This window comes from Notolabrus celidotus, chromosome 13, assembly GCF_009762535.1.
Source record: "Notolabrus celidotus isolate fNotCel1 chromosome 13, fNotCel1.pri, whole genome shotgun sequence".
NCBI lineage: Eukaryota > Metazoa > Chordata > Actinopteri > Labriformes > Labridae > Notolabrus > Notolabrus celidotus.
The window spans coordinates 25,461,741-25,481,127 of record NC_048284.1 but is presented as its reverse complement, the minus strand read 5'-3'; the positions used below and the strand labels follow the sequence as shown (position 1 = coordinate 25,481,127).

The window sequence follows — 19,387 nt, the reverse complement described above, 5'->3', positions numbered from 1 at the left end:
AAATGATTTGGCTACAAAATGGGAACAAATTTAGCAAAACTCAATATCAGGGACTCCGTTCTGGTTAGTTATATTTATATTATTATACTATATTAAAAATGCAATGGAAGAAAACCAAGACTGGAAACAGTTGAATGAATTAAGCCTAAGAAAAGAGATGGGAGGGCCAAAATCAATATCAAGCAGTAGCTTGTAATACAGACTTGTATCCATCTCTAGCTGATAAGAGTTTTGACAGGTGGGCAGACTGAGGTTTGATTACTATTTACCAGTTAATAGAAGGAGATCATTTGAAATCCTTTCACAAGCACAGCAAGTCTATGAGCTGTCCTAAAAGATGTATTTAGATACCTCCAAAATTGACATTATACAAGAACTCATAAAGAGTAAATGTGAATTTAGAGAGGGTGAACAAACTTGAAACTAATGGAAATATAAAAAAAAAAAACTTCTATAAAGTTTTCTTGATAGATTACTTAGGTAATACTTTTGCATTAAAAGTCCCTTATTATGGTACTTGTCACTGTTTACAGCATGAAGTTGTCTTTTAAGCAAAGTCTGGAATTAAACAGAAAAAACTCACAAATTCAGCCTGTGTGGAAGATCTGCATCTGAGATGGCAGGGATGCTATGAAGACGAGGCACTGCACTGATTGGTTGCCTCAATGCTGTCTGAGGGAGGAGGGTGCAGACAGGTGCAGACAAATGCAGAGGCCGAAAAACATCAAAATGGCAACAAACATGGCAAACTCTCCAGAAGAATGTCAGTACACTACACACATGATCAAAATCTGACCCCAGACAGGGGGAGGCAACTGTCGAAATGGTGCAGCCGCAGTTACAAAAACATGTCTCTGGGTGGTGCAGTAAAATTTGAGTGTTATTCCTTCTTTCTTTTCTTTTGTATGTAATGTTATGGCTCTTGTTGTTCTCGCAGTGGAGGGTGAGGTGGTTGGCAAAAACAAACGGATTATGTGATCAAACTGAAATCACCTTGGAGAAGCTCTGTTTTTCCAGTAGATGGACCACAGAAACAATGCAAACCACAAAACCACAAATAGTCCTGTGGGAACGGAGTTTGATTGGAAGGTTATGGTTTAATATTTCAGAACCCCTAATATTGTGTCCAGGGTTTACTGGAAACCTTTGTGTTGGAGAGGTTGTATGATGACTGGTGACCACACACACACAAACACACACACACATTTTTCTAAAAATGTTATTGTTAATGGCAAGGAATTTGATAACTCTGAGGGATACAGAAGCAGCCTCTTACAGTACGCCTGAAAGGTGTTCATAATGGAGGAATAGATCACAGAGCTGAAATGAAACAGATAAAGTTTAATCAAAGATGGGCACCCATAACTTTGTATCTGACTGTCTAGACAATCTTTACATTGATGTAAGTACTTCCCTTTTTTAAGAAAATATGGACAAACTTTTGACTTTTTTACTCTATCACTATTCTTTTGATTTTCAAACTACGAGAGATATTTTCCTAACGTTTTTTTTTGCCTTTTTTAATAACTGAGAGGAGTTTGTTCACAAGGACCACTCAAGATTTTATGTAATCCATGTATTATTAAGAAAAGCTATAAAGTCTGTTCAAAAAGACAATGTTGGCTGTCTTCTGTCTTATGGTGTGTTCAAACACAAAGGAAATTGAAGTACTAACTTTATGGGAAAGTCATGAACAAAGTGATGCTGGCATTTATTTTCTGGCTAGTAAGCCAGAGTGCAGCCTCTCTGTGAAACTGTGACTTACTGTAAATCGATAAACAGGCTAATAGAGAACGCTTGTTGTTGGCTTCTATCAGAGAAGTCTCTTTGGGCAAAGTCATGAAAAAAATGATGCCGTCAGTTATTTTGCTTACATTTTCAGAGGAGCAAATATCTGCCTCACATTTGGTCTGAGCTCACTGATATCATGCCTTTACTCCTTTGTTGCACCAAATATGTTCCTAGCTTATTTTCTAAAACATTATAATGGAAAATACAAATGCTCATCAAATTACTTTTGCCATTTCATTTTGTTGCTCATAAAAATATTTAAATTCAGTGTCTTTATATCTTTGAATCTTTGAGTAGTGTAGTTGCCATGTATGGCGGAAAAAAATGTCCAAATTAGCTGGTCCCAGCTGTTATCAATCAAACTGTGATTACTAACCAGTGACCACTTCTCCTGTAATGTATAATGTCCTTAAGCACCTTTTGTTTTGTGCTGCACACAGAGAGAGGAAGTGAGAGGCAGGAAGAGATAGCGGGAGACTTCTGCTTCTTAGCTGCAGCTTCTAATTGATTTGGTTGCTTAATCCCTCTTGGATTGAGTTTAGGAGAGTGCAGCCATATTGAGGCGTTTGAATTCCCCCTGTGAGACACAGCATGGAGGTCATTGAAACTGAATGTGGATCAGTCACCGCTCATGTTTACTCGGGGGGGATTTGGCCCCCACTGACAGCCAAGATTCTCAGTCTGTTTGGACAGATCATCAGCAAAGGCTATCGACTCCAGTCTGTTTGTGCGCACGTTAGCTCTCTGATGCTGCTGTGTCACGTGGTTCTTTGAGTACACTACAGTGTGAAAGCGTGGGAGCTTTTTCTGTGCATTTCCAAGCAGTTAGAGTGTAAAATACCCATCAAATGTCTGTTTTTGCACCCGTTTCTCCTTGCTACGTTACTCTCTAACCCCCTCCTTTTCCACAAAGCTTTAAATGAGTGCAGCAGCTAACTTCTCTGAGAATATTCATGCCAGAAGTGACTATGGGTCTCTTGACATTATGAGGTTAAGCACAAAAGAAACACATATTACGGCTTAGCTCTGGACTAATATTGGAATGTGACCATGAAAGACATTTCTAATCTGCTCAGCCAAAATCACATTAACTCCCTTCATGTATTTTCTCCACACTAACAGAGCCGGGGCTGGGAACACTTTTAATAGGAAACTTTACACTGAGGCTGGTGAAGGAGAAGGAGGGGGCAAAAGTACAAGAAAATTCTCCTTCTGTGACTAATCTACACAAATTTTGGAAGCAGGGTGGAAAGTTTTGTACACTTGACTATGCATACATGGCTGGAAACAAAAGCCGTGCAGATTTCCCCCTGTAATAAACACAGCACAGATCTATCAGAGTCACTTTCCGCAGCGTGTCAGTGCAAAGAAAAAGCACCAGTCCATTCTAAAACATGAAATAGCTCTCCGGGCAGGAACATAAGAAATGGCACCCCGCTGAAATGTGAAGCCAAGCAGGACGCCACAAGAAGACAGATGATTGGCTGTCAGGATCTCTCTAAGACTTGCTGATCATCACACTGAGCACGCAGATTCTCCCTTGGGTCCCCTGCAGGATTGTGAGAGCTTGGTCTACAAAGCGGGGGAAGGAGAGAGGGTTGGGAGTGAAGAGGAGGTCATTATGGGAGCTGCTTTAGTAAGGAGAGAGGTATGGAAACCAGGGCAGCACATGTGAACAGCTACAAAACCTCTCAACAAGCCTATTCATAGCATTTGTAATTACAAAGCAGTCACTTTCTATCCACACGTCACATTTTTGAAAGTGGTGATTATTAGCTTTCACAAGGGTTTGATCAACTTGCCCTATTTGGTGACTGAACCGTGTGTTTAGGCTGCCATGGTCACATAATGGAGCACAATGATGAGATATTTACAGCACTACAGACCCTCACTTACTGTTGAAGAAAAGGGCAAGACAACAATGCGCTACGCATGGTTTTACTGTAGCTTTTAAAGTGTCACTTGATATTTACTTATACCGCACCAGAAACCTGATTGGCCAACCCAAAAAGTTCCACCCTTGATTCAGTCTTTGCTCTAGATTCAAAACTATATATCATTTAAAGATAAACTAATAATGAGCTCTGAACTCATTCAAATTATAATCACTGTAGACACTTTGGACTAGCTTTATAAATCGCTTGAAATTCAACACAATTTGAAAATAAATATCATTATTGAAGTTTACGAGGTGTACTGTGTGAAGTTTTTACTTAAAATGGGAGGCAACAATTGTCTATTAGATGGTGGATCCATTACTCATCACCACCAGGTGCTTGTCTGCCTTCAGGCTTTGCTTTGTGAACTTCCCAGGCTTTGAAAACAGGTACATACAAATATCAGAAAACTTGATTTCTGGCTGCATGTCAATGTCAAAGCACCACTGAGTTTTTGGTAAGCTGCAGGGATCTCTGTTGAGTTCACCTGCTCATAATAGAAGCAGATATTTGTCAGATTTACTCTAAAGCAGCTATGTTGCAAGATGTTTTACCACTTATTCTGAATGAGAGGGCTTGTCCTGCTGGAATAGTGACATCAGTGATTACTTTCAATTATCATCTTGCATATTTTGTCAGTAATTGAATGCATATTTGTATAAGAGGTATTCATGATGAATGATTAAACCAGTGCATCATCCATTTTACCCACTCCATATATCCAGGTTCTACTGTAGCTGAACTTATGAAGGCGTGTATTGAGCTATCAAGGCTATCCTAACACACTCATACCTCAGGATTAAGGTCACTTATGTTCCAGATATGTCAAAGTCTGACCACAACGGAGAGCGATCACAAACAAACACACATTTGCACTGATGCAGAGTCAGACTTATAAGTCCAGGACCTTCAGTGATGTATACACTTTCTAAAACACAGTTAACAAGATGCCACTGTGTAATAAACAAACCTGCATGACTTATTGTTTTTGCATGCTTTGTGCTGAAATTGTAATTCACCTCCTTTAATTTATTCAGGTGTATTGTATTACCAGCATCCCACCTATCCTTTTACCATACATAAAGTTGTCATGTTTTAATGTGTTTCAGGTTCACTTCCTGTTTTATTTTGAAATCATAGTGTTTTTGTATTATGTCTAGTTTTACTTCCTCCCATTGTTCTGTTTCCCGCCTTTTTCCAAACACACCTGTCCCTCTTTTGCAATTAGCCTGGCCGAATATATACCCCTGTGCTTCCACCCTCCCTCTGAAAGTTTGTCATTGTCAACCTACTGTTTTCATGCTCTCAAGCCTTCGCTTCCTCAGGTTTGCTTGCCTGTTTTCTGAACTTTGCATGGATCTTTGGATTTTGGTTTTGTGGATTAGCCCTTGTTCGATTTAGCTGCATTCGCTGACAGACTTGCTGTGTGTGAGACCCCTGAACTGGTCAGTAAGAACAAGGTCTTCCAAACTGTATTTTGCACCCTGGACTTTTCTCTGCACCTGATTCCAAGTTTTGTCCTGAATTGTCACAGTTGTCCCTTCTCTGAGATCTACAGAAGAAGTCAAGAGTGGTGAGTCTACTTCACAATGTTTTGTAAAACATATTCTGATGCAGACACTGTCTTTAAAGCTACCATTAGGAGTTTCTAACTGATTTTGAACGTGTCTCTTCATGACCTACATGGTAAAATGAGATACAAGACTGGTTATATCTTCAGGCTGAATTTTAGGGCTTGTGTTTGGGTTGGAGTTAGCAATAAGGAGGAGCTTATTAATTGAATTATTGTCTTTAGAGAATTTCCTTTCACGTAAAGTTCTGAACTAATGGTTGATGCTGCAACAGGATTAGCAAAAACACGTACGTTTTCTGTTGAGGCATCGCTCTAGAAAGAGAAAATCTAAAATCTGGATTTTGCTCTGTAAAAGAGTAGAATGGCTATGATGGGGATTTAACATTTATGCTGGTAGGTGAATGCTTCACTCCTTTTTGTGCATATTTATGTAATTCAGACATTTACTGGGACACTGAAGCACCCGTCATAGCACCAGGCTGTGATGGGTAATGTTGCACTGGTACATCTTGTCACCGCATGTGAGCTAACTTACAGAGTTTTGTCGTTACATTACAGTTAATAATTTTATGCAGCTACTCTGCAAAAAAGTTGTCATGGAAGAAGAAACATTAAAAAGAACATCTGTTATCCATTACTTTGTTACAACTTCCCATGCGAGTGCTCATGGGGAAATGCAGTCTGTATCCCACAAAAACACTACAGATTTTTTCTTTTAAGGGGTTGCCAGAATCAACACGACATAACAACTCCACACATTACCTTTTAAGTAGGAAAGAAATTTGGGTCAATGTAGTTTCACATTTGGTCTTAGCCCTATTATAGGCTCAACAGAACCACCTTGGTCGTCTATCATTCGTATAAGGTTGGTGGTTCAGTCCCAGCTCCTGCAGTCACATGCTGAAGTGTCCTTTGGCAAGATGGTGAACCCCAAGTTGCTCCTGCAGTTGTTCAGCGTGAATGTGTATGAATGAGATTAGCTAATACTGATGGTTCCTTACTACAGCAGCCTCTACCATCAGTGAGTGAATGTGTGAATGCAACGAGTAGTGTAAAAGCGCTTTGAGTGGTCAGAAAGACTAGAGAAGAGCTATAAAAGTCCATTTACCATTTCACCATTTACCTCGGGCTCTAAGTTTTACAGTACAGATATAAGAGGTGGATTTGGTGGAGGCAGTTGAAGCAGCAGGCTCTGCCTCTAGTCTGCATGAGCTTCTCCAAAATAGAACAAAAGCAGATAAGACTCTAATCTCAGTAATTGCAGAATTTCTGTCCCCATGGAAACGGATGAGGGTCAGTAAGCCATGATTGTCTCAGTGTTATCCTAGATGACAAAATGGCTATGAGTCTGGACATGACTCTTACACTACATGAAATGACTGTGTATGTTCCAAATCAACCAAGGGCTTGAATGTTTTAGACTATTAGGCTGCCCATACACTCTCATGTAAAGTTGGATTACTCATTATTCCCTGTAAGTACAAGACAGATGGATCCCCACTGCAAAATGGGATAGGTTCTGCCAAACTTAATGTCTACACCTGCCGGAACAGTGTTTGTACTGTCTGCATGCGCTCAGGAGCAGCTTTGGCTAATTGCAACTACCGTGAGTGATAAATTGAACTGCAAATGTATATTGCCAGAACTGGTAATGAAACCACTTGAGGATCCTAACAGCCGTGAAGTGATTTAAACGTTGGCGGAATTAAAAAGTGCTGAAATAAAAGCTTTTGGAAACTTGCTCAGGTAGTGTGGAAATGCAGTGAGTCAGAGGGGAATGTTGGTCCCATAAAGAATTCAGGGATCCAATTATGTCTTTCAGACTGGGCTACCTGTAAGCTTCAATCACGCTGGAAAGAAACAGGAGGAATCTGAAAAAAAGAGTTTGGGAAAGAGGAATGAAAAGAGGTGGAGAATGAAATAACATTTTTGTGGCATTGCTCGTGGAATTCTCTGACCTGAAATCAATCAATAGGTGATAGCATTAATCTCAATGGACTGCAGTGTCTCTATTGTAAGCTGAGGCCCACCACCACCTCAATTACTGCCTGTTAAATTCAGCAGTGCCCACTTCATCACACCCCTGCTTTATTATTCACAGGGACATTTGATTTAGCACAGCATTCAGTTTTAATAGGGTAAACATTGGAAGTCACAATTACAAACATTCAGCCATTGTGAATCCTCCTTTGTCAAATTTGTTCTAGCTGGCAGGGGAGCATTTTAATTTTGCCGTTGAAAGGACACACAGTATCTATGTACACAAATAAAGCAGTGAAAGAACTACCTTGATTCTGTTGATGCAGTCATGAATAGACCTTCACAAATATGGAGTACAGTGTGCTCAGTGCTCACAAAGGATGCACAAATGAAGCCGACAGGAGCAGTGGCAGAATAGACACTAATGTTTCAGATACTATCTAATCTGCACTGTGAATACTTATCAGAGTGGACTGCCAATTTGAGCAGAGGCAGAAAAGTAATAAATAATATTATGTTATCAAATATGTTGTCTAACTTCTCCCATTTACATACAACTCCCATCACTTCTCAAAAGTGACGCCTCTATGGGTGCTGACAAATTGTGCCCAGTGGCTTCACTCTGATCATTCTTTTATATCTGTTGTTGACCATTTGACATTATTTTTTTCTAGTTTTCTGTCTTCTCCTTGCCTGAACGTTTGATATCATGTTGGAATGCAAAATATCTGCTTTAAAAAACTAGGAACATGTCAAATACATTTTTTTATAACTTTTCAAAAGCCTCTATCCTCAAAGTTTTTATTGCCAAAAACTAGTGTCCTTGAATGTTTCCTAAAACATTAGAAATGGTGATTTTTATACAGCCATCTGTTTTTAAAATTATTTTTCAATAAGTCTGGTGTAAAGATTACTCCAAACACTACTAACCATCATGATGCCTCTTAGTTGAGAAAGAAAAAGATGATATTGACACATTGAATGTTTTTTTATTTTTAAGGAAGGAAAAAAACCTTAAAAGAATTTCTCGGTTTTACTCGGCTTTATCTTTTGCTTCCAGTGGTCTTAAAGTTAGTCTTTTATGCATGAGAGTAATAACTGACTTTATTCCCACAAGTTTGTACCTTTTTTTTTTTTTGATTTCTTATCAAATAACCAAATATTTCTTCACCCAGATGTTCATCTTTCATCCTGGTGATTCAGTCTGAATAATTGTATGCCCATGTCAGACTGGATTTGCTCCAACTACAAGTCACCTAATCCAGTCTGTGCAGAAAATAGACAACTTTTTTAAAGTATTGTTTTTATGGCTCTCATACCTTTTTATTCAGAGATAGGACAGTTCAAAGGTAACAAAGTACAGGGTGGGGAACAACGCGTTTCAAAGGGCCAGGGGGTGAATCGAACCCAGGCTGCTTGCGTTGAGAACTATAGCCTCTTACAACCAGTGGTGGTTCTAGACTAATTTTACTGGGGGGGCCAGGCTGGGGCTAAGGGTGTTATCAGAGGGACACAATCAACCCTGACAAAAGAAGGGCGAGGACCTGCTGAGAACAAACTGGCGAAAAATCAGTGCATCCCTATATACTAGACATATATACTACTGTGTACTATATCAAAATGCAGACTGGCAGCAGCTGTTTGGCTTTTTACACTCAACATGAGTCCCTTAGCGCTCTAAGGGACTGGAACCAAGTGCCACACGCATGTGTTCCGCCTGTAACATTGGCGCGATACCGAAGCTTTTTTTATCATATAATTGTTTTGTGTGGAGGGGGGGGCCACAGGGGGGGTCCAGGTTCAGTTTTACAGGGGCACCGGCCCCTGTTGGCCCCTCCCCAGAACCGCTACTGCTTACAACCAGACATCCATAGATTTTAACTTCCTTTTTTTTCAGCTTTTGGGTTTCTTCAATTTGCACTATTCTACACCCCTAAAGAAAGGAGAGTATCTAAATACCCTTGTGCGGTTGTGCATCCCCCAAATATAAATTCATATGTCAAGTTGGACAAAGCATCTGATGTAGCATGAGTGCAGATTAGTGAAAGCAAAGCACAGTTGAGCCACAGAGGAGACGGAGACGGAGACGTGAGTAATCAGAGTGGAGAAATGTCACTTTGGCTCCTGCCGCCTTTTACATTGATTGGATAGAGACGTAATTAAAAGCGACAGCTGTACAATCAATAACAATCCCCACGCTCACCCATGGGCAGGACTGCAGACCACCCTCTCAGCACTATCTTTCTGTCTTTTACACACACATGCACGTTCACACACACACCTCTTGTTGGACTGAGGAGCAGTGATTTGAAGCGTGACCAAACGTGTCATGCAGCAGCAGCAGACGTTATGTAAGAGTCATCCCCGCCTGGCTTGTTCTCTCTCTCTCTCTCTCTCTTTCTCTCTCCCCCTCACTTTCTCTGTCTCTCTCTCTCTCTCTCTCATTGGCTCTCATTTTCAAACAGTGGGAGTGAGGACTCAGCAAAAAAAACAGCCAGAAAACACCCATGAACAGCTAATGTTGGATCTGAGAGCCTCCCACGTGCTCTCATCTCCTCACGCTTTCATATGTCATCGCGGCTCAGATCAACACCTTGGCTCATTGGTTGACTCATAGTGTGAAAACTGCAGGGAAGAGGCCGAGGGTGCCAGTTAGTAGGCACAATAGACGTGTCGTGCACATATCAGAATGATGAAACAGCGGGGTTGCCAAGTTCTCGCTTTGGATTTTCTTTTACCAGAATAATACCTGTTTATAGATTTGTTTTCTACTATTTTGAGCAGAACGTGGTTCAAAACAAACCGAGACTAAAATAGATGAATGTTTCTAAATGTGACAATAACACACAATTTAAAGCTTCAGTAATAATAGATGAGTTGGGAGGGGTACAAGTTGTCAAAGTAGCTTTTACTCAAAGTCTAAATTAAGTTGTGGATGTCACAGATAAGGCCCACAAGCAAACTGTAACATCAGTGGGTAGATAAGGCATGAAGATTAAAATAAATACTTTCCCAGTAGTGGACTGTCCTTGGAACAGTCCTTTCTGATGTAGATTGACACTTATCATGACACTTACTACTCAGTAAGATGGCAATGATACAGTTTGCCCACGGTTCAATACATACCTCAGTTATTTTGCTCATGGTGTTCTTTCAGTTCAGAGTGTTTCCTTGTATTCCATTTTTAGGCACTGTAGGTGAATATTACAGGAATAGCACGGGGTCAAGGAAGAAAACAAAATATGTTTTTCTCTTGAGTTCCCAAACTATTTCTTTATCTTGCTGCAAGCAAAAAATAAATCATTTAATACACGTTACGTGTGTATTATGTGGAATAAAATAAACGTATCCATTATTGTGTATACTGTATATATGTGGATGAATATGTAAAAGCTCTGTGATGTGATGCATAGAGTTTGTGTTTCTGTAACTGTGGCTTTGTTTTGTGGCTTTAATAACGTAAAATTATGGTTTCAAATGTTTCTATATAAATATTATTTTAGATAAGGATCTAAACTACCCACAAAGAACATTGGGCCTCATTCACTAACAGTGCGTACGCACGAATACGTGCTTAAACTGTGCGTACGCACGTTTGAAGCACGTATCTGGGATCCATTAATATATTCTTTTTTTATTATAATGGTAAAATGTACTATTTTAGACAACTTTAAAAATAAACATTCTTGAAGACATCTCACGACCCCCCCATTTGTTTCTCGCGACCCCCTAGGGAGTCTCGACCCCCACTTTGGGAACCCCTGCCCTAAGAAATGGATGGCTAGTTAGTGAGCATATTTTATATTATATTTAGCTTAAGTCTCTATCCTGTTTATGCTTAAATGTTGTTGTTTATACGTGAGATATGGCCTGGCTTATGATTCCATTTGCGAGTCCCAACCCCCCCAGACCCCCAAGAGGCGCGCTATAACAACGTCCATGCCCACACGCGTGCCGGAGTGGAGCGCACATTTGGTCTGCTGAAGGCTCGTTGGATGTGTTTGGACACAGCTGGTGGCAAGTTACTCTACGCCCCCGAGAAAGTCTTCAAGATAATTCTGGCGTGCTGTGTTCATTAAATAAAATAAATGACCATTAGTTGACAGTTGAATATCATCACTTTACCCCTCGTTTTGGGAACATATTCCTGATATGTGGGTGTCTCCAATAATCGCAGGCATTCTTTAATCCTGAGCTGTCAGATCAGGTGGTCCTTGTCCTCTTCTGGTTTCCTTCCTTCTTTTCTGTTCTGCTAGTCTTTTTTCTTTGCGTCCACTTTAATATCAAACCTTTTTTTCTTAACCTGAGCCACGGTGCGAACCTCAGGAGACACAGCATTAACAGCCTCAGTAAGAAACCCAGGCTTCATTTGTCTGTCATGGTGACTCCTGCTCTGATACGCTTCGGAAACCTCTGAAACAATCACCTCTCTCTCTGCCGAGGTGGAATTCAGCGTCTTGATGCACTGAACAGATGTCCTTATATGGATGAATAAGGGCGTGGTAGTATGCTGATTGCAGGTTGAGGGCACGCGCTTGTCAATTTAGAATGATTCTGATTCTGCACGGTGGTGAGAACAAAATTGGCTGGTACGCACGTGTCATGAATCTGACGGTGATTTTGCACAAGCACTTATTTTATGCGCAGAGTAGGAACTTTTCTACGCATTTATTAGTGAATGAGGCCCATTGTCAGGCTATAATAACTGAAAGGACGGCACTCTTCAGCCCAGTTAAAACTGAAACCCTGACCATTACCTGGTGTTGACCAGGTTAGCTTAGTGAAGTAAGTTAGCATGGTGATCTTGCTTGATAAAAAGACCACCAGCTTTGTAAAGTTTGAAAACTCTGGCTTTAAAATCAATAGATCCAATTTTACATTTGAATCTTGCTTCATAATACACCCCTGAGCTGTTATTAAGATTTTGTTTTGCATTCAGGCTTAGCGCTTATAGTGCTACTCATTGCTTTCAGTGCTTTGTGCTATCCTCAGCCAGTCATTGGGTGTGACGCCATGTATATTTAGTGTGCAGTGATTGGATATTCACTTGCAGGAAGTTTCCTCAACCCAGCTCATGGACTCATAGGCACATACAGAGTCAATATAATGCAGGGAGGCTAGATACACACAAAACTGAAAAAAAAACAATTCACCAGAGCGTAATGGACTGTGGATGCTATACCAAATGGTTTAGTATTATACTGAGTATTGTGGTCTCCTCATTACCCAGTTCTGTTAAACACAGAAATTCAATTTTTTTTAACCTACAACCACTGAGCAGCTGCTTACTAATTCATTTTAAGTGAGGCTAGTGACAACCTGACTCCACTGATAATATCAAATTACTCCATGGAAAGGGGTCTGTCACATTTCCCCTCTGCCTGTTGACACTGTGGCAAAAACATTTGTTTTCATTAGCATTCAGTAAACACTGTGACAGGACCCTTTCACTTCATGTCAGAGTCGTGCTCATCCTGTCAGGACTCTAATTTGCATAACCACCTATTCACTATACATTATCCCTTACCTGGATATGTACAACCACAAATACAGAACATCTTCAGATAAATATTGAGTTTAAACTTTGATAAAGTGCACCAAAAGTGTCAACATGATTTATTTCAGAATACAAATTGTCAAATTATAAGATCAAGAGTCTACAGCATGGCTAAAAAACTCTAACCCAACACTGTTAAAATGAAAAGGACCTGTTTCTTGTGACTTTATGTAAAATTGCTGCAAACTCATTAAGGTTAACCATCTGACTCGGGGAACAGACAGGGTTGCACGTTCTTTAGCACATGATCATCAGCCATTGTGGGCATACATACAATGGCTGATGATCCTTCCCTTGGAAATACCAGAATTATTTTCCCTCCTTGAGATAAAAGACAAGAATATGGTGGTGAGTTGTAGTTTATCTGCCAGAAAGAAAACTTTATCCTAGTAATTCTGATCTCATGAAGCATCTTACTGAACCACATGCTTCACAGAAACTAGCTTTCAGAGAGCCCATGGCTGCAAACACCGGTGACTCAGTTCAGGTATAGCTCACGTTAACTTGTCAGTTGTGAGGAGAGGAGCTGCTCCATCCAAACAGACAGGCATTGATTTTGAATTAACAGCTCCACAATCTAAGAGGACTAAACAGACTATTTGCAAGTCATGTTGTTGACGACATGCTTCCCATATCACATGCTGAGTCTGCTGCTTTCAGAGAACTAATTAGCTAAATACCGCTGAGACAAGAGGCGGGGTACATTTATAAGAGTATTGAAGCAAAGAGAAGTAATGCCTAAGTAACCAATTACTTTTATCAAGCAGCAACTCAGTAATTCTGTTACTTTTTGATAGTAGTAAACAGTTATTGTTACTTATTACTATTTTTGTTACTTACCCAACATTGTATCTGACATATTTTCATTTATTTTAACTAAAAACCTGTTTCTAACCTCAATCAGTAACTAGAACACAGGAGAACATTTGCATTGATCTGCTTGTAAGTCAACCAGATTTCAGGGCAATTATCAGTCATTGATGTGTTTAAGTTTTAAACAAAGTGACTGACTGACAGTAAAACAGCCCCATTTTCTAAAGCCATGCATGTCAGAAAACGAATAAAGGATTTAAAACAATTATTATCTCTTACATGTTATGTCCAGGTTTGCAGGATTATCAGATTATCTGCAGTGAATGCAGCTGCCATATTGCCGTACACAAAATGTACTGTTGTGTGTAAGGAAATTACAAAATTTCTCTCCAGATTGCTGCTGTGTGATCTTTAAGCCCTGGACGATCACCCTGTTAACATACTGGACAGCAGAATCAGGATCAGTTCAGAGTTGGAGCGCCGTGTGCTTACACAGGCTTATTGCATTACCAGCAACCCAGCATGCAAAGTGGGACAGAATATTTATTTAGGGATCATCTGTTTACAGGCCCACAATGTATTAAACATCCAACAGTGGGGTGGAGGGTGGAGGAGTAGGGATTGTAACAGTTGGAATAACTTTACAACGTCTCCATGAGATAATGCATTTGCAGAGGATAAGCTGGAACTTCTGTAGATTTCCCATGGTGCCCCTTGCCGTGTACTGCTCTTGTTCTTGTCAGGGAAAGAAAATAAGATCAGATTTGTTTCTGCAAATAGTCTTATGCAGTTTTTCCTCTGAGCTGAATTGCTTTTGTCCGAGACTGTGTATTTTCATCCAACTGGAGGTAAATCATTTCACAACTAATAATTGGAAGGGCAAGTGACATCAGAGTGTGTGTGTCTGTGAGTGTGTGTCGTCTAATGTACATCTGGGGTAACCCCCTGGGGTAGACAGTGGCTTGGTAAGCTCCTTTAGCAGGAGATAACTCTGTGAGTAGATTAGTTGGGGGGGTTGAGGCTGGTTACACCCTCTGTTCTGTCTGTGTGCCCGGTGGTTACTCACACTGTGGATCAAAACCACTAAATCCCTGCTGGATCCAGACTGTACTGTCAAAGAGCGGCCCTCAGACCCCCAACACCCCCCCCCCCCTCCCAGAGAGCAGACAGAGACACATAGTGAAATATACCAAGCAACATACACACACACAAACATTCAGATGAAGCCTTATGTACTTTAAAGAAACAAAATCAGTTTATTTGTACGGCTGCTATTTCCCAGTTTACTTTGACAGACAAACAAAGGATTTCTCTTCCATACAGAATGTTTTGAGGACGCCAAATATTTGAAGTAATCTTCTTTACTTGGCACATTCAGATAAACTCTTTGAGCTCTAAATTTCTGGTGTTTGTTCGTTTTTTTCCAGTTCTTTGTTTTTCCACAGAATCAAAATCAAATTTAAAATGAAGAAATGATAAAATAGGAGTAGTCCTCTTTTATTCCATCCACAAACCTTAACCTGGGTCTCACTGAAGATGTAGTGTAGTAGGTATAATTTCTTTATCTTCACCTGATGCATTTCTTCTGTGACTGACCTATTAGTTCACTTTGTGCCTTGAAAAGATTTCAAGTGGTTTGAATGGTGTGTGTGCCATTTCTGCACAAATACATCTTATTGTGAAATTAAAATTGCAGTTTCTCCAATAAAGTCGAAGACTTGTTTTGAAAAATAAAATAAATTCGATGGGTGTCTAGTGGTTACATCACACTTCCACATTAACTGTTTCCTGGTCAAAACAGTTATTGTTAATAACACTTGCTGTCTCTCTCTTTGTGTCAGTAAATAAAAGGCCAACACATATACATGGTAAGCATACATGTCACCTGTATAGTCTGTCATCCAACACTGTTATGGTTTAAACTAGCAATGACTGAGCATCATCTCAAGTGTTGTGACTGGTCTGTGTATGATTGCTAATTATGTGTTGTTAACTTTGATTATGTATATATATATAGTAAATGTGGCAATTGTTAGGTAAAATGCATGTCTTCAAATGGAAATCCTAAAATAAACTAGCATGCTAATGATAGTCCTACATAGACACAACAGCCTTGGAGTTCTCTAGCACACTTCAGGACAGAGTTTTGTACAGGGCATCAAAACCAGCAGCCTCAGCAAGCCACTGTTTATTCTGTGGTACACCCTGCACCAGCCATCATCAACAAGGGTCCTGACTGTGCACACTTGCAGCAGTCTTAGCTTCCAGCATCAGAGGAGAAAACCCAAAACAGCCTCAGCACTATCTTCTACAACCTCCTCACATCCTTGCAAAGAAAATGAAGCAATGGTACTCTAGTATCAAATCTCAAACAAAACATCTTCCTTGTTTCATTAACATCACTCCTCATGCCCCGTTTATCCAGAAATCCCTCCAACCAGACCCTACTCCCTCCTTCTGGTCCCCTTTATCCTCACCCGAGGCCTCAGCAATAAAATCCTCCTCCAGCACGACCTTCAGTCAGTGTCTGTTCCAACTCTGCTGATAATGAAGACAATAACTGATTTGCTGAAGCTCCCTGTTGTCATAGAGATTGTACCTCTGACAATAGTTACAAACAGACTTGATGTGTTGATTATCTTTCAGCTGCTTACACACAATAACACCAAGTCCCTGCAATGACGAAGGGAAGCACCAATTAGTTTTTTTTCAACCTTGTATTACCATGTTTATCACATTAACAAACACCTTTTCAATCAAATTCAAGAACAGTCGAGCCTCTGACAATGCAGTCGTTTTTGTATTTCTCTGTGAACCCTGTTAGTTTGAACAGTTGAAGTAACTATACATACGTTTAAACTTGACTGAAGAGTAATAAGGACAGAGAAAGATAAGAAAAGAGGTGGATTAATAGTTTGAAGAAAAGCAGTAACATAGTGTACTTCATATTTACAAGTTTACAAAATATGACGTTTTTTTGACAAACTTTGCCTATTGTCAAGAAAACCTAATTTATTTATTTTTATTACAACTTGATCTTATGTTAGGAATACTCTATATTAGTCAGCGGGGCAAATTAGTTTTGTACCCTGAACTTATATCTTTATGTTAGCACAACTAAACAGCAAGAGTGGTTAGAACTCAAAACAATTCATGCAACTAGTTCACTTATCATTTTAAGTTGACAGAACTTAAATGTTTTTAGAGTGTAAGAATCATAAGCCACTTAATTCAGGACACTTGGTCTTAGGGGGGATTTAATCCATAAGAGATAATGAATAGTGAATGGGTGGTCATGCAAATTAGAATCCAAGCAGTGAGCTGGATCCTGCAGTGGGTGAGTGTTGTCTCACCCTCCATAGGGATTTTTGTTTTCATAACCACCCACTCACTATTCATTATCTTGCTTTTTACCCATTTGTTATCCAGCTACCAACTAAAGCAATGAACATGTTGACAAAAAATGGCGATTTTATGATGCCTTTATTGATTTAAAAATGTAATTTTAATTTAAAAAATTCCACGGTCAGTAGTAAGGCTTTCATGGCAAAAGATTCCCATGAGCTGCCTTGCAAGACAAAAAAAGCTTTAAACTGAACGTTTCAATTCAAAGTCATATAAAATAATAGTCTGTTTATCTAGTATGATTCAAACTGAACATTTTGTCCTCATTCAGCTCTCCGTCTAACACACCCTTAAAGATTGTTTTTGTTACAGGGTTTTGACCTATCAGAATGAAGTATCGAACACCGCTGAGTGATAAATATATCACTAGCTATTTTGTATGAGTTTCCTTTCACATTAATGACAGGCTTATCTTTCTCCTCCAAATGTATACTAATGGTACTCTTTATAGTTTCATTCACAGAGACCCAACTGAATCCACCAAGAGCAAGCGCCTGGTGACAATGACAAAATACACTTCCCTTCAAGAGGTGGAAATCTTGAGCAGGGCCTGAATCAAAGATGGATGCCCATCCGTCTCCACCAGTCTAAAATCTGCATTTCTCCAATACTGTGGTTCAGTACTAAACACCTGCAAATGATGTCCACATCAAAACACCAATTTGGGCTTTCTCATAAGTGTTAGATGAGCATTTAACTAAGCACCACTGAACCTAAAGTGGCCAAACAGAGCCCCCAGTGTAGCTAAACCTGTAGTTGTGTTAAATTGATCTCTCTTCTTAAAAATGGAACAAACTAAATCTGCTCTGAATCATTTATTTTAACAGGATACCAGGAAAGTACAAACAAATGTCCTTCTGGTCAACTACTGGACTTCATTATGTACAAATATAATCTCATTTAGGATTTAAAGCCAAAACACATAATACATACTACCACAACTTATACAGCTTCATGTTTTAAACAAGGAGTGTATAGTTATTGAGGAAGAAATATATTCTGATAACAAATTAGTGATGTGTGACCCAACCAAAGATTGATACACCCTCCTTGTGTTAAGCACAGTGTCCTTTCCAGTAAATTGGAGCACAGTGTGATAGTGAGGGGGAGTTGGTGGGCTAGGGCTGGTAGCCTGTCGTGATTGGGTAATGGGCCTAATGTCCCGTGCAGTGCTTATCCTGCCTCCCAGATGGATGATGATGAGGTAATGGGGGGGCAGAGACGAGTGCGTCCCCCCAGGGGCTGGAGAGAGGAAGCAAATATTCTGATACAGCCTTCCTCCTGAGGTGAGGAAAGAGGGATGGAGGATGATGGAAATGATGCTGGCGTGCAAATGGGGAGGCACTGACCATTTCTTTTTCTATAAAAGAATGAAATGCATGTTCTACATCTGTCATGAACTATTAAGTTGGCGGTAGGTTGGTGTTGAAATGGAGCACATGTTGACTTTGTCCAAAACAATCTTTTAGTATACAACATCCTTTTAACTCTAGTTCTTGCCTTTGGGTAGGGCTTGCTTACACACAGAAAAAAAAGCCAGAAATCTGTATTTTAGAAGGAAGAAACATCCACAAATTAATCTCAACAGTTACAGATTCTGCATAAAAATGAAGAATTTGTAATTTCGAGTACAAGCATGATTATCTGCTGGATTTATCTTGGGCATTGCTGTGTGCACCACAGATTACATGAAACATGGACATAGTTCCAGTGACATCACCCTTTGGTGATGCTAGGCTAATGGATACAAGGCGCCCACTGTCAGTCAAATTACCCACGCCCCTTACTTATGCATGACTCATATAATTATTAGGGCTGTTGGAAAAACAAGTTATATCTGATCATATATCACAAAAAAATAACGTGTCTTGAAAAACTGTCACGAGTTTCCAGTCAGACAGTGAACTATAGTAATGCACAGGAAGCTAAAAGTCCTTTATTGCTAACTGCTGGCTGCATTTGAAGCCCTCAAAAGAGGCCAGCTTCTTTAGGGGCTATAAATCATAGTCAGACACTGGCTGATGGATTCTGAAAGTGGCCATTTATAGAGTAAGCCACAAGTGGATTTGTGTGATTGCCTGTGTATGCAGTCAAAACATTCAACACATATTTTCAGGCATAGATTTTCTACCAGAGATTTTGATGGATTTGTTCAAGAAAGTTAGGTGCCAGAATCTTGAGCATCCCCTCGGCCTGAGTCCATCCTCCGCTGCCAATTTACTCCCTTACCCAGAAGTGTATTACAGAATAGACCTGAGAGAAAAGGTGTAAGGGAGAGAAAAAAAAAGATCTGCCAGTGCATCTACTGTAAAAAGGCCTTGAAGAATCATC

General features: G+C 39.9%; 1 long non-coding RNA gene across 1 annotated transcript; it reads left to right on the top strand.

The window, feature by feature from the left end:
- The first annotated feature begins 5,002 nt into the window (after positions 1-5,002).
- Positions 5,003-17,856, top strand: LOC117823767. The gene is made up of 2 exons (XR_004633493.1): positions 5,003-5,301; positions 17,508-17,856. It is a non-coding gene; the product is annotated as an uncharacterized LOC117823767 (long non-coding RNA).
- The last annotated feature ends 1,531 nt before the right edge of the window (positions 17,857-19,387 follow it).